Source organism: Gorilla gorilla, chromosome 13 (genome assembly GCF_029281585.2).
Source record: "Gorilla gorilla gorilla isolate KB3781 chromosome 13, NHGRI_mGorGor1-v2.1_pri, whole genome shotgun sequence".
Lineage (NCBI taxonomy): Eukaryota > Metazoa > Chordata > Mammalia > Primates > Hominidae > Gorilla > Gorilla gorilla.
Window position 1 is genome coordinate 97822726 of NC_073237.2, and position 16268 is coordinate 97838993.

Consider the following 16268-nt stretch of genomic DNA (forward strand, 5'->3'; position numbering starts at 1 on the left):
CTCATATTCCGAAATTGGAGGATTGTAACCAACCTGAGTCGAATTCAGTTCACTGTCATTGGCTCAGTGCTGGGGTCTACTCTATTTACTGGCTATGACAAATTAACTCCCTGTGCCTCAATGTTCTCATCTATATATTGGGGACAGTGATATTTCCCTCATAGGTTTGTTGAGAGGTTTACATGAGATTATGTATATAAAGTGCTTAGCATTCTACCTGTCAAAATGTCTAGCTTTCTATAAATGGTTGGTAGTTATTCACTTGTTTAACAAAAATTCATTGAGTACCTATTATGATGTTCCAGGCAATGTCTGTGCTGTCCAATCTCATGGTCACTAGTCACATGTAACTACTTACATTTTAATTAATTAAAATTAAATAAAATGTAATAATCAGTCCCTCAGTAGCACTAGCCACATTTGAAATGCTCAGTACCTACATGTGGTTAGTGCTACTGTATTAGATAGCACAGCTATAGAACATCCCATCATCACAGAAAGTTCTATGAGATAGTGCTTTTCTAGAGAGTAAGGATTCAGCTATGAACAAAACCAAGTCTCTGCCTTTAGGGAGCTTACATTTGGGTGGACAATAGATAATAAGCAAATAAATGCATACTATATCAGGTATTGATAAATATTTTAAATAGTAAGATCAAACACTTCCCTAGTACTTTCTATGGCTGATACTGTCCTGAGTGCTTTTTACTAACTCTTAATCACTCCAACAACCCCATGAAACAGGTAAGCTAAGTAACTTACCCAAAGTCAAACTGCTAGAAAGAGGAAAAGCCAAAATCCAAACTGATGAAATCTGGCTTTAGAGTCCATTCTCTTAATCAACATGCTATATTTCTTCTCAAAGCGAAGCAAAAATAGAAAAAAAAAAAGAAGAAGAATAAAATAAGAGGTTAGAGACTAGTAGTGGGTACTATTACAATTATTATAGTAAACATCTTAACCTCTATGCAAGTAGGGTATTTCATTGGTTAGGCTTTGGCCAGAAATAACACACTACAACAGGATAATGAAAAAAATCTATTCTCAAAGGTGTGGGTGAAATTAAAGAAAACCAATAAGGCATAGTGCAGTGCATAGCCTAGGACTTGATACCAATGAACTATGACTTATCCTAGGCCTGATGAGCAAAGTAAGGAAACAGTTATTAAAACAACAAAAGAATAATTGTAAAAAGGGAGACATCCTATGGGACCTGTCACTAATAGAATGAGGCAGTGAACCTATGGTGACCCATCAGGGAAACAGCCAGGAGAATAAATAGCATAACTCTACTTTCTTCTGCCATCTTATCTCCTGCTAGTGTCTCCCATTGGCTGAACCCAACCAGAAATCAGAGGGCAAGAGAGCCCTTGATGCAATCCATGTAGCTCTAATTCCCAGGACACAGAGCTGACTGGATGACCAGGAGGCATAAACAGAAGATATCCAGTAAAGTCTTCTTACTCTGAACATCTTCTCTTGTACTTTGTTCATATAAAAATTGAACAAACCTTTTGGGACACACAAAAAGAGTTCCAGTAACTATGGTGTCATAATAGAGTAATTGAATTTGAACATATACCTGAGACATAAAATATTAATCATTACTATTACCCTTCCTAATGGGAAGAGTGGGGATGGAGGACAAACAATATGAAACATAACTGTTAGAATCCCTACTTCTACGGTTGGTCATGAAATTTAAGTTGAGAATCATAGCTTTCTTCTTCCACTACCCATTGCATATTCCCCTTTCTGCCAGCACTTCACTGTATGAGGCTCTTTACAGAGTGACCCAAACTTTTTTATTTTATTTTATTTTTTTAATTTATTTTTTGAGACACAGTCTCAGTCTGTCGCTGAGGCTGGAGTGCAGTGATGCAATCTCAGCTCACTGCAACCTTCACTTCCCAAGTTCCAGCAATTCTCATGCCTCAGTCTCCCGAGTAGCTGGGATTACAGGCACATACCACCATGCCCAGCTAATTTTTGTATTTTTAGTAGAGCTGGGGTTTCACCATTTTGGCCAGGCTGGTCTCAAACTCCTGACCTCAAGTGATCTGCCCGCCTCAGCCTCCCAAAGTGCTGGGATTACAGGCGTGAGCCACTGCGCTCAGCCCAAACTTTTGATCCTACAAGATTTAGGTTCTTGGTGCATCTCTTGTTACTGAGTTCCTTCAGTTTTCCACTGATCAGGACTACTGGATATGTGTGTACTCACATGGACTTGTTAATGAACTTCTAGGTTCTAGATATAGTCCTCCTAGACTTGATTGTATAGCAGCAACTAATTTCCCATTGGTATTGTAATCAATTACTTAAGGCTATATAGTGGTGCCTTTCTTTTCTTGTTCCAGTTTCCAGCTCAATAGGCTGTGAATTCCCTGGTGGAAGTACTTCTTCTTTGGATATTAGAGTTTCCAAATCTGCTAAGTTTGTGGGGCTTGGAAGAAAAAAATATCTCTGTAGTAAGTTTTTTGCTGTAATAGTGAGAAGAATACATCTTTGCTTCCTGGACGTCTGAATTCTGGCTATCGGCAAATTATGCCACACGTTGGCTATTGGTTTAAGGAATATGCTGCATTCTTGAGGATAGCACCTCAACTTCTCATGGTGCTGTCTCACAGCTGGTGTCATAACTGAGCCTTCAGAAGACCATTACACAATTTAATAATACCACCTTCTTCTGTTTGATGGGATCCGTGGTAAGACCACTGAATTCCAAAGATATTAGTTAATTGTCATACTTCCTTTGCTGTAAAATGGGTCCCCTGGGCAAAAGTAATATGTGGTAGAGCAAGGCAATGGTACGCTTATTCTGTAAGTTCATGAATAGTGGTATTAGCAGAAGTGCTGTGGCCTAGGAAAGAAAATTGGTACCCAGAAATCTCTACAGAGGACAAATGGTTATTCCCCCCCGATAATAGATGTGCAGTATAACCAACCTGGCACCAGGTAGCTGGTTGGTTCTTCTGGGAAATAAAGCCATATCACAGAACCAGCATTTGATCATTGCTGTTGACAGTTTGAGCACTTAATGAATGGTAGCAAAATCAGCATATTATTGAAGTTGATCAGTACAATTATTGAAATCATTCAGAATCTGTCCCTACTGACATGGCCATTTTGTACATAGGCCCATTAAACAAGCACTACTTGACTAAAGAAGCTGATTCACATCTACCAGACAGGTCATATTGACTACCTGATTCAGATCAAAATATTTTCAATTTTTCCTTGTAATTTATTCTTTATGCATGTTATTCAGACATGTATTTTTAAATTTTCAAATATTTGGGGCTTCTCTAGGTGTTTTTATTGATTTCTAATTTTATTCTTTTAATATATATAAAATACATTAACTATATGTATAAACTCAAAGAATATATATTAAATATTAAAGGATATGTAAATATTTTTTAAAGAATGAAATCTTAAAGTATATATATATATATATTCTTTTAAAATCTGTTGGGACTTTTTTTAGTGGCCCAGAATATAGCCTGTCTTGGGGAATATTTCATATGCACTTAAAAAGATGATGCATTCTGCAATTGTTGGGGGTAGTGTTCTTTAATCATGAGCTAAGATCTGTGTAGGAAATAGTGTTATTTACATCTTCTTCTGTACTGATTTTTTTCAGTTCTATCAATTATAGGAAAAGTCTGTTAAACACATAATTGTGAATTTGTTTATTTCTCTTTTTAGTTGTATAAGTTTTTGTTTCATATGTTTTTTGCTTTGGCACATATACGTTTATGATTGTGATATCTTTTATCATTATGAAATAACTGTTTCTGGCAGTAATTTTTTTTTTTTTGAGACAGAATCTCGCTCTGTTGCCCAGGCTGGAGTGCAGTGGCACGATCTCGGCTCACTGCAACCTCTGCCTCCCGGGTTCAAGCGATTCTCCTGCCTCAGCCTCCTGAGTAGCTGGGACTAAGGCGCACACCACCATGCTCAGCTAATTTTTTGTATTTTTAGTAGAGACCAGGTTTCACTGTGTTAGCCAGGATGGTCTTGATATCCTGACCTGATGATCCGCCCGCCCGTCTGGCAGTAATTTTTTCTTAGTCTCTGGTATTAACATAGCATCTCTAGCATTCCCATGCTTCTTTTTCTTTGCACATCTAATAAATTTGGTTAAGACTGGACATTGTAATGTATTGTAGCAACTCTGAATTCTGTTACATTTTCCTGAAGATTGTTGGTTTTTTTTTCTAGTAGGCAGTTTGACTTGCCTGGTCTCAAATTTCAATTTTCAAACCATATGTCTCCTGTAGCTGCTACTATCTCTGTTGGTTTTTCTTTCTTCCCTCAGCTTCTGATTTTTTAGACTGTCCCCCTAAGTATCTTTCCTGTGACCGAGTAGATTAGTCATTAGTCAAGCATTTGGGGAGAAATTATGCTCAGATTCTGGGCTTATTCTCTCTGTCTTTTTGCTTCAGGAGTTTTCTCCCTAAACTCCCCCTTAAACTGCTCTTCCAGTTTTAAGCTGACCTCATACCTCAAGCAAGTAAGGCTTCTGCTTTCTGCTGCCTGAGCTATCCACATTTAGTTTTAAAAAATAGTTAACTTAAGGCTGGGCACAGTGGCTCACACCTGTAATCCCAGCACTTTGGGAGGCCGAGGCGGGCGGATCACGAGGTCAAGAGATCGAGACCATCCTGGCCAACATGGTGAAACCCCGTCTCTACTAAAAATACAAAAAATTAGCCGGGTGTGGTGGCAAGCGCCTGTAGTCCCAGCTACTCGGGAGGCTGAGGCAGGAGAATCACTTGAACCTGGGAGGCGGAGGTTGCAGTGAGCCAAGATTGTGCCACCACACTCCAGCCTGGTGACAGAGCGAGACTCCATCTCAAAAAAAATAAATAAAAAAAATTAAAAAAATAGTAAACTTATAAATCTCACTAAGTGCAGTCTTATCTTTCAAAGGTAGACTCTCTTCTGATTTTTCTCTGCTTTTTTTTTGTTGGCCTCCCTTGGATGTTATCCACAGGTGAGTAGTTTAGCAGTCAGCCATGGATTTGGGCAGAGTTTATACTCAGATTGATCATTACACATTCTATGCATGCAACAGAATATCATGTGTACCCCATGAATATGTAAAATATTTTTTTCAGTTTAATTAATAGATACTAAATGATTTCTTAGGTTAGGTTTTGTGAAATTACCAGCAGAAGCCATTGATTGTGAAATTTTAATTAAACTATGATCTTGCCAAGTGAAAAAGGTAGCATTAAGGGGACATAAGTTTCATTATGATATGGAATCTTATTTAATGTCTTGGTCAAAGCTGTTTACAGCATGAAAACATTAGCTTTTCTTTTTGATTTGTACTTTGAATGTCTCTGGTCATGACATTAGCAGTTTGGTGAACTTTTGTACAGTCCATATCTTAGGCATGAGGCTTGTTTCTTAAAATCCATTTAGTTTTAGTTTATAGAGCTTTAGGAATAAGGCAGTTTTTGTTGGAGAGTTGTAGCCAAATATTGGGGGAGATTAGGAGAATGTAGGATCTAGTTCAGTCTATAGGTATATAACAAGATCTTGAAAACAATGTACAGGGATATAATCTAGTAACAGGTGTATCATAGGGTTTTTTTAAAGAAATATAATTTTATTTTTAAAAATATTGATCGTATAAGAATTTTAGATTTAGAAACTGTTTGAGGCTTGGAAGCCAAACAAAGGCCAACTTTAGATTTTATTTATAGTCTTAAGTTCTTGAGCCTGACAGGAAGTGACAATTTTTATTTATTCATTTTAAGGCTGAGAATTCTTGAAGATAGGCATTTTATGTACATTTAAAAATATGACATTTTAGTTAAAGCCTTGTTAATATAACCAAAGTTTTAAAGAGTATTTTGTTTATAAAGAGAGAGCAGATTTTAATTGAAATTATGTAAATAAAAATAAAAATATTTATGAATGGTTTTTACATTTTTGGAGAATCAACTAGGGAGAAAAAGTAAATGTTTTCATCTTTGTTTACAAAAGTATACTTTCCCAAGTTCTCATAAACTACAGATAGGTTATGAGAGAAAATTTTCTTAAATCTGGAGATAAAAACATTTAAGTAAAGAGCCAACAATGTTTTAAATAAAAGTCATAAGAACATTATTCGTATCAATTATTCAGTTTCATGTAATTAAATTTTTGTTTTGTTTAATCCTGATTAGTAGTTTTGTAAGTCCATTAGTTTTTTATTAGAGTTATGGAAATTTTTATTTAGTTCATTGATTTAAAACTTATCAGAAATCTGTGTGAGTACTTATTAGAATTCATTGCTTTTCCATGAAAAGCAATTTTAGACTATAGCTGATTGCAAAAACTTTTAAAGGACTCAAAGCAATAACTGTGGATAACAAGGACTCAGAATAGCCATGGTCAAAATCTGATGAAAGTTTTCAGTTGACAAGGAAACTAGTTATTTTTACTGTATGTAGCATTTTAAGATAACCAGAATCAGGACTGACAGCATTACACCAGGACCATTAGACTTTTATAAATTTTATATATTTTTTCAATTAGTTACCTGAATAGCATATTTATATAAATATAACTTTAGAAAAGATTAATATAACAATCAAATTATCACTGATAACATTAGATTTTTATGAATTTATATAATTTTTGGAACATTTATATCAATACCATATCCCTAAATGTAACTGAAAGATTTACTATCATTTATTATTTGACAATGTCTTTTCTGCAATTTATCAAATGCCTAATTATTTACTATTTCTATAAGATTTTATATATATTATATATATATATATTTATATATATATAAATATATATATAAAAATAATATATATATTTTTATATATAATATATAATATATACTACATTATATATAATATATACTATATTATATATTATATATATTTTATAATATATTATGTATTTAATATATATTATATATGGTATATATTATATATATTTTATAATATATTATATATTTAATATATATTATATATGGTATATATTATATATATTTAATATATATTATATATGGTATATATTATATATATTTAATATATATTATATATGGTATATATTATATATATTTAATATATATTATATATGGTATATATTATATATATTTAATATATATTATATATGGTATATATTATATATATTTAATATATATTATATATGGTATATATTATATATATTTAATATATATTATATATGGTATATATTATATATATTTAATATATATTATATATGGTATATATTATATATATTTAATATATATTATATATGGTATATATTATATATATTTAATATATATTATATATGGTATATATTATATATATTTAATATATATTATATATGGTATATATTATATGTATTTAATATATATTATATATGGTATATATTATATGTATTTAATATATATTATATATGGTATATATTATATGTATTTTATATATTATATATTATATATTATATATATTTATATTTCATATATTATATATAATATATATTATATATATTTATATTTTATATATTATATATAATATATATTATATATATTTATATTTTATATATATTATATATAATATATATGATATATATTTATATTTTATATATATAATATATAATATATATGATATATATTTATATTTTATATATATAATATATAATATATAACATATATTTATATATTATATATAATATATAATATATAACATATATTTATATTTTATATATATAATATATAATAGATAACATATATTTATATTATATATATATAATATATAATATATAATATATATTTATATTAATATATAATATATATTTATATTTTATATATAATATATATTTATATTTTATATATAATATATATAGGCTTTCTGTGGCTCAACTGGAAAATTTTAAAGTTAATTTTAGTCAGAAAGACCTAATTTAGGATTTTGAACCTAGGGAAACCTACCAAAGATGTCAAAGGTTTAAAACACTTGTTTAAAACAGAATTACAGGTCATGGCTAAATAAAATTTATTTATTTAACCAGAGTGATAACCAAAAGACTTAAAAAAATAGAGTTTTAAAGGGGTTAAAAGGGTTATTTTTTTTACATCCATGTAGCTTTCTTTATTACTTTTAAAGTAATCCAAAACCTAGTAAATTCAATGCAGCAATTATCTTAATAAAACATAAAATCTTTGAGTTTTTTTTTTAAGGCCAGTTACAAAAAGGTAAAAAACTAAACCAAAAGAAAACAAAAAAATCCTCCCATAGTGTGATTACGTTTCCTTATGTGAAGCTCATTTAAATAACTGGAAAGTCAAATCTGAGGAAATGGGTACTTGAATTTAATCAGATGCCAGAAAAGTGTGTTCAGACACCGGAAAAGTGAGTGAACTATATTATAGAGGAATGTAAACAGGAAAATGCCTTGAGCAGGGAAATACATTGGCTCTTACTAACAGCATGAAAAGTTTTGGTTATACGGAACAATTTAGGCATGTCAAGAAAAGCCAAGACTAAAGAATCAAGTTACACTGGAGGAAAATATTGTTTTTTTAGAACTTTATGACAACATCTCAGCATTATGCCAGAAGAGCAGGGTTAAAACCAGAGAAAGAAAAGTTACAGGAGTTGACAAAGGTTGACAGAGAGAGTTATCACCTCAACTAAGAAAAAAGATAAATCTTTTTCTAAGGGGAGAAAGAACAGAAGGCAATGATGTGTGATCTGCAAATCATGTGCAGCGAAGTCCAGCAAAAGTTGAACTTTTGAGATGTAAATCTGAGAAGTTTAAAAATATACATTTTAGAATTAAAAATCAAAACTTGTAATTTTAGTAAGAGCAAATTAATATTTTAAGAAAACGTTATTGTTTCAATGTAGAAGACCATAATTTTTAGTTTTGTATTAGTGTATTTTTAATATCAAAGCTTAATCTTTAGAAAGACTTTTAAATAATTTCTAAAAAGTTATAATATCACCTGATCACCCATAAAAATTTTTAAATACATTTTTAATGAACTTCATTAGAACTTGTATACACCATTGATTACATGTTTAGACATTTTGGTTTGTCTTACATGTTCTTTAAAAAAACCAAAAACAGTTATTTTAGTTTAGGACACAAATATACCATACAAAATTTTTTTTAATACAAAGTTATTGCTTTAGCTGTTATTTTTACCAAAAATACATTTTTATAGCATGTTTTACATTCTTTGAATTTATTGGTTTGTTTTTATTGTTTTTTAATCTATATTTTGAAACAAATTTAAAATGACCTTCAAATTAGACAAAATTATTTTTTCAATAAAGAATGTTTTTTCATTATTTTTAAATATTAAAAACTTTTTTGTACACTTTATGTACAGAATTACATATTAATTAGAATTTTTAACTGTTAGTAACCTTAAATTTGAGTGAAAACTTAGGAAGCAAGAAATCTGGAATCATCTATCTCATTTATGGATGAGAACTATTTTATAATTTTTAGAAACATTTTTCTATAACAATTTTTAAATTTTATTTGGAAATAACTCAGACATTTAATGAATATCTATTATTTAATTTAACAGAACTTTAAGATTTTAAGTTCTATGAAAAGTTTATTTATAAGCATTTATTTCATTTATATTTACTTAATTTAATTTTAACCGTTTACCTAGATTATTTATAAGAACTGAGATATTAGACAAAGATTGTCACTACTTCAAGTTACTTTTTTTGTTAACAATTTTTATGATGTGTAAACATTAGGTATTCACCTAAGTGAGAACCTTAAAGTTAAATACATGAGTATTATCCCAATAACTTGGAAGAGTTAGCTGTTGTTTTAAACCAACAATATTAACTTAGTTTTATTTATCAAAATATTACATAAGGGTCATTTTGTTTTAGGCTGGGTTAATAGTTTCATAACTCTCATGCCAAACCCTGACACCTTAATATATATAAACGTATATGTGTGTGTGTGTGTGTATCTATCTATATAAGAAAAAATATAAAGTTGTCTGACCAGTAAACCCAGGCGAAAATGTATGTTGACAATTTTGAAGACATTTTTATTTTTATTTTATCAATAATTTAAAAACCAGCTTATTTATTAAAGATTTACTTAAGTCATGAACTAAGAAGCATTTGGGTTAATAACTATATATTCTATATTTTATATGAGTGCCCATTTATCTAAATAAAAATTTTTAAGGGAATTTGGGTCCACTAAGCCAGATTTTGCCATGTAGACACAACATACAACACAATACATGTACATATGTATAAATTTATTTAAACACATACATACACAAACAAAGAGCTTATAGTTTTTATTTTAGAATTTTAGTTAGGGGATAGTAATGTAAACTCATCAGTTTGTAAAAGATAGTTGGATCCAAATTATATTTTTGACAAAATTGGAACCTGTTTATATGGCTAAACCTTATTTGCCCCAGTAGGTAAGACTGTGGACCAAAATTTTGAGTAAAGCATTTTTCAGGGCAGTTTGATTTTTAAAAACCTGTTTAATTCCTTTTTGTCCAGTTTTAGATGAGTTTAGATTTAAACTTTTAATGTTTGCATTGTGGTGAGGACTAGCTGAATTGTATGAGAAAAACATCTCCCAAGTTGCTTTGAATTAGTAACAATTTTACAATTACTAAAGCAAATTAGTAAAACAAGTCTTTTGTTTGCCAGTCTGATTTGTTTGATTAGCACATGAGGGCAGGGAAGCATTTTAACAGTTTTTTTTTAGATTATTAATTTTTGAATTAAATGTTTTATTATTGTACACAATTGCTAATCAGCCAAACCTAAATTTATATTTTTGGAAGGTGTCCATGTTGTTAGTTACTGTGGAGCTGTTGTAATTTGTAAAGCCGTTAATATGGTAGCCCTTTAAGAATTTTTGTTTTTTTTTAAATCTTGGCTGGAATGCCAGAGCAGTGAGACAGCAGTGAGTTTTATTTCACCACTAGCAGAAAAGCCAACATATTTAAAGTAGGAAGAAAAAAATAGAGAGATATAGAACTTAAAAGACTACATGTTAACTGTATAGTTGCAGGTTTTAAAAATAACGGCCATTTATGTAGCCAGCTGGAGGCCCAGGAAACCTGGCATGCCTTAATATTTGAGAATTCCATTGTGTTTCTTATTAATCCCTTAAGAGCAACAAAACTATAAATCCTATAAATCCAGGGAATATCAGGGGTTTACACTGGTGTTTTAGATGGTGGTGACTGCTCTAGTGGCTTTTAATTAGCTATCTTGTGTCTACTGTTTAGAATGTTTATTTTTTTCTTCCCAGAAGATTTTCAGAAATAATAAGGGAAAGGAGTCAAACGTAATCAAAAGAAACCAAGGTAAGAGTGTTCACAAAATTTTAACCCAGGCGTGCAGATCAAATGAAATACTAAACTACACACGGAACCCAGAGAAGACATGCCTCACAGACCGAATGTAAATTCTCTAGAAAGCAAGAGTATTCAATCGAAAAAGACTTGTCTTTATACCAGGACTTACCAGAAAAGACTGGAAAAAAAAAGTATTTTATAGCCCAGAAGGGATGTAAGATTTCTTATTAAAGTGGCCTTATTTAAACTAGATCCCAAATAAAGTAAAAAAGCCTCTGTCGAAAGGAGAAAGGCTCAGCTCATAAGGGCCAAAAAGGTGAGCTGTGGAAGTGGAGGGATCAAAGGGCTCAAGTGAGTACTGCACACTGGTTCCAAAAGCCATCAGTTTCTTCCAATAGTGACCTTTTTCACATCCCACTTCTGATATCATATATGTCAACCTAAATAACAGAGTCTCTCAAAAAGGAAAAAAAAATTGTGTATTTGGGAATAGAGCATTGCAGTGGGAATATGCATGCCGTAGTAAACTATGTTTGTACTCAAGGAGGTAAAGGAAGGCTAAGGTTTTTAAAGAAAAAAAAAGGAGGCTTTCATAATTGTTTTGAAGTAATTATTCCTGACTACTAAGATCTGTAACAAGCGCAACACCATTTTGAGGTTGGACAGGCAGTTGCTGGACAGATGTCTGTGCAGAAATATCTTTTGCATAAGGTTGCAATGGCCTTTGTGCAAAGTTGTGATTTTTGTAGTCTTTTGTGTTATCAGGCATACAAATGTGAGAACTCTCTCTTCATGGCCTTCCGTGGCTTTATTTGTTGGAATTTTCTTGACATTAGTCACTCCATTTTTATTCTGACAACTTTCACAATATTTGTGTGTGCATGAGGGGGTGACTACTTGAGATTAACTTGCAGACGCAATGTTCCTTTATCTCTACCTCCATGTCTATTTTATAAGCACAAAGACATTCTAGACATTATATACAACCCTAATTTAATTTTCAAAATTGAGAAATTAATATTAATATAATATATTATCTAATATACAGCCCTTGTTTAAATTTCATCATTTGTCTCACTAATATACTTTTTACCCGAAGAAAAAAGTTTAGTTCAAGATCAAATCCAGAATTATGTTTTGCATGTATTTGTTTTGCCTCTTTAATCTCCTTTAATCTGGAACTGTTTCTTGGTCTTTTTACTAGTTTCCTACTTCAGCTATAAAAATTATCGCAACTTTAATGTCTTAAAAACACACAAATTTATTATCTTAGAAGTCCGAAGTCAGTCCTGGTAATCCAAAGTCATGGTGTCAACAGAGCTGGTTCCTTCCTGAGGCTCTGAGGAGAGAATCCATTTTCTTGTCTTTTTTAGTTTTTAGGGCTCTCACACATTTCTTGGATCATTGAGGCTCTTCCTCGCATTACTGTAACCTTTTACATACATCACCACATCTGTGACTACTAACTCTGACTCTCCTGCCTCCTTCTTACAAGGACACTTGTGACTATAATGGGCCTACCCGGATAATCCAGATAATCGCTGCATGTCAATGTTCTTAATTTAATCACATTTGCAAGACTTGTTTTTTTTTTTACTATGTATGGTAACATATTCACAGGTTTCAGGGATTAGGAAATAGATATCTTTGGGGGGCATTAGTCAGCCCACCAGAGTGCTCATGATACAGTATGTTTTTGAAAGTCATTGTGAGTCCTTTTGAAAAGAAGGTAGATGGAAATGAAGACAGAAAAGCAGGGAGAAGATAATGAGTGGGAAATTAAAAGAAGCTCAGGAAAGGGAGGAGACAGGAAGATACACCTATTAGTCTGCATTTCTGGTTTGGCAAACTGATGAAGATCTAGATCCCCTTCTTGATAGAAGGAAAAAGGCAATATGCCCTTTTCTGGGCCTATTTTTTAAGTGCTTAACGTTTGGGAAAAAGTTGATGTCTGATGTCTGTGGTGGGGGACTGTCATGAGAAAAAGTGATTTCTGATTCCTTAAATTCTATCCCAGTGTATAGACTATAAATTTCAAAAAATATACACAGCTATACACACCTGTGGAATTATTTTTCTGCAAGTGGATACATTTCACAACTTCACAACTCATTGTAAAAAAAGTAGTTGATTTGCTTTATGTGAAATAGAAGTTGGAGCTTAAAAAGAAAGTCAACCTTTTCTCTCTCCAGGATATCCAGCATGAAGCCACATTACCATTGCTCCCTTTTGCACATACACATCTGACTTCTCCTGGGCCTACAGAATGCAGTTTGATTCTTCTTTGCATTTCCCACTCTGTGCTGTACTGCTACCATAGTGATGCTGTAGCCACAACAGAAAAACTTACCCTTAGAATTAGCAATGATTCAGAATATGAGCTGAGCTGGATCTGATGGCTGAACAACATGGTACCACGGAAAGTGAATTCCATTGACAAGCAGGAAGAAGAGCCGCATGGAAAGAGGAAGGTGATATTTCAGATTTCCAGACTCCAGTTTTCTGGCTATCAAGTTGGATAATAACTTTTTTTTTCAAGTTTCAGTTATTTATTAATCAGTGTAATCTCCCCAGTAGATTACATCAACATGATTTCATGCATTTAGAGGAGAAATATTTCCTGGTTAAGTGGAAAATTGTGTGGATTGCTTCTGGAAGACCTTCATTCTAAAGCAGCTTTATAGTGAAACATTTCATTTAGAAATCTGGACCTTCTTTCTTCAGGTTGCTGTAATCCACATTCACTGAGTAGAACTTGTACAGATCATTGGGACCCAGTTTGTTCCAGGGCTCTGGGTTATTCTTTCTGTCCCAACTAACATCTGGATTGAACAATGCCAGACACAAGAGATACAGTGCTGCTCTAGTACCTCCAGCTCCAGTAAATACAAAAAAGGGGGATCAAGTTCAGATGTATCTTGGCCTGACTGATGATCTGGTGGAACATGTTTGCGGCAGAGGCCTCCGATTGGAAAGGAAAGAACCAGCGTAGCCACCGGGCCCTGGGCTAAGTAGTATCTGCTGGATAATAACTTTTAAGATCACAAAAGACACCTACACAGATAAAACAAGGTTTTCCTTTCTCTATCCTCTCTCATCACCAAATGTCCAGCTTAGAGTCGCCCTCTTTCAAAAATACCAAACACATCTCAGGGTAGGTCATTTCCTGTGGTCCCCAGTGTGGGTAAAATCCTTGGCTCTACAGATACATTTCAAATGGGTTTGTTTTGGAGGCATCTTCCTCTCTAAATCCTAAATACTCTGTTGACACTCTTAATCTGGAATTTTTGAGGGGTAGAAAAGGGAAGTGCGATCTGAAATGTTATCCCAGTTTCATGTTTGAACTTGTTGAGAAAATACCTCTGTCCTCAGTGATGTACTCTTTTGGGTTTGGATGTGGTATCCTAGAAGTTCCAAATGATGAAAACTTTAAATGGATGAGTTCTCACGGAGATAATTTCTAAATGCTTATGCAGTTAAAACTAAAGCTATGCCTCTGTGATTCCAGTAATGAGACTCTTCCCCCTCACCCAGCCAAATACCTCCAATGACAGACATCAAATACCTCCAATGACAGACACTGAGATTTATACTATAAAACAAAATGTCACCCCACCATCCTGATACCAAAAATCTGATCTTATAGGGGTAGAGGATTAGGAAAACCATGAGGAGCCCAAAAGAAGAATACATTGTGTGCCTTTACATTTCCTGTTAGGGCATTCTTCCATCCCCAGATAACTAGCTTTGGATGTCCCTTGCTCTGGTCTCTGTGCTATCTCCTAGAGACCTGGCCACACCTACAGCATTTTGCAGGTCAGAGGTCAGAAGAACATGAATCCTGGCTCTGTCAGATTCTTCAGAAAAGAACATCTATAAGAAAGACATCTTTTTCTTGCCACTTCTCATAATCATAATTTTGATGCACTTTGGGCCAAAAGTTCCTTTTTTTCATGGGGAATGGAGGTGAGTGAGGGAAGAATAAAGATGTGGGTTGATAAAAATATTTTTCAGTGTTGAGCAGCATTTGTGCACAAAGCATGTGGCACAAGATTGCCAGATGCCAATCCAGTAGCAAATACTCCTTTTCATCCTTTGTGATAGATTCTAGAGCAGTGTGCCCAAATGAAAAACTACATTTCTCTCTCACTTCTCATGGTTGGGGTGTGAATGAGATATAAGCTGAAGTAGTTGGGTGAGTTTTCCAGGAAAGCTTCTCCTGCTGTCTGGAATGCAGACATGAAGCTTGGAACTCTTACAGCCATCTTGGACTAAAAAGCGATCTTGCAAAAAAAAGCTTCAAGTTAAAGATGGCAAAGCAAATGAAGGAAGTCTCAGATCCTTGGTCACCATGGAGCCTCAATCCTGGTCCTCCTTCTTCCAGACTTCTTTCACTTGAGAAGGTTAACTATTTTTTTTTTTTCAAGTTACTGTTACTTTGTCTTATTATATGCTATTAAACAATCCAATATGGATTATGAAGAGGAATACCCAGTTATTTGAAGTTGTTTCATACTCAGTTTGTTAAAATCATAAGGTTATAATTTTCATGTTGGGTGGTAGTTTCAAGGATGTTTATTATTATAATTTTATATGATTATTGTTATGCATAGATAATAATAATTACATTCTCTACCACAGGGAGCCATTTTTTTCAGATTAGAACCCCAAATTGAAAAGCCATCAAGGTCTTTTATAAAAGAAAATGAATTGAAAAGTTCTGGGGTGGGAGGTGGAGGTAAGAGAGGTGGTAACCTGGGAAAGCCTGGAAAAAGTCCTGGGAAGACAAGCTTATAGCATCCTGGTTCCCCTCTGGAAATCCCCCTTTTTGATTCTACTCTAAACTTCTCCCCTCCCCATATCATTCACTGGGTACCAATTGTGGTAAGAAGAGTTTGCTATGTTTCCCCACTCTTTTGTTCTGTTCTGCTTTTAAAAA

General features: G+C 32.7%; 1 protein-coding gene and 1 pseudogene across 2 annotated transcripts in view; one reads left to right on the forward strand and one right to left on the reverse strand.

Annotated features, from left to right (window-relative positions):
* RNF20 (ring finger protein 20) overlaps nucleotides 1-16268 on the forward strand; it is a 78225-nt gene that overhangs the window by 2332 nt on the left and 59625 nt on the right. The window lies entirely within an intron of this gene.
* Nucleotides 14027-14276, reverse strand: LOC129524697 (cytochrome c oxidase subunit NDUFA4-like; annotated as a pseudogene).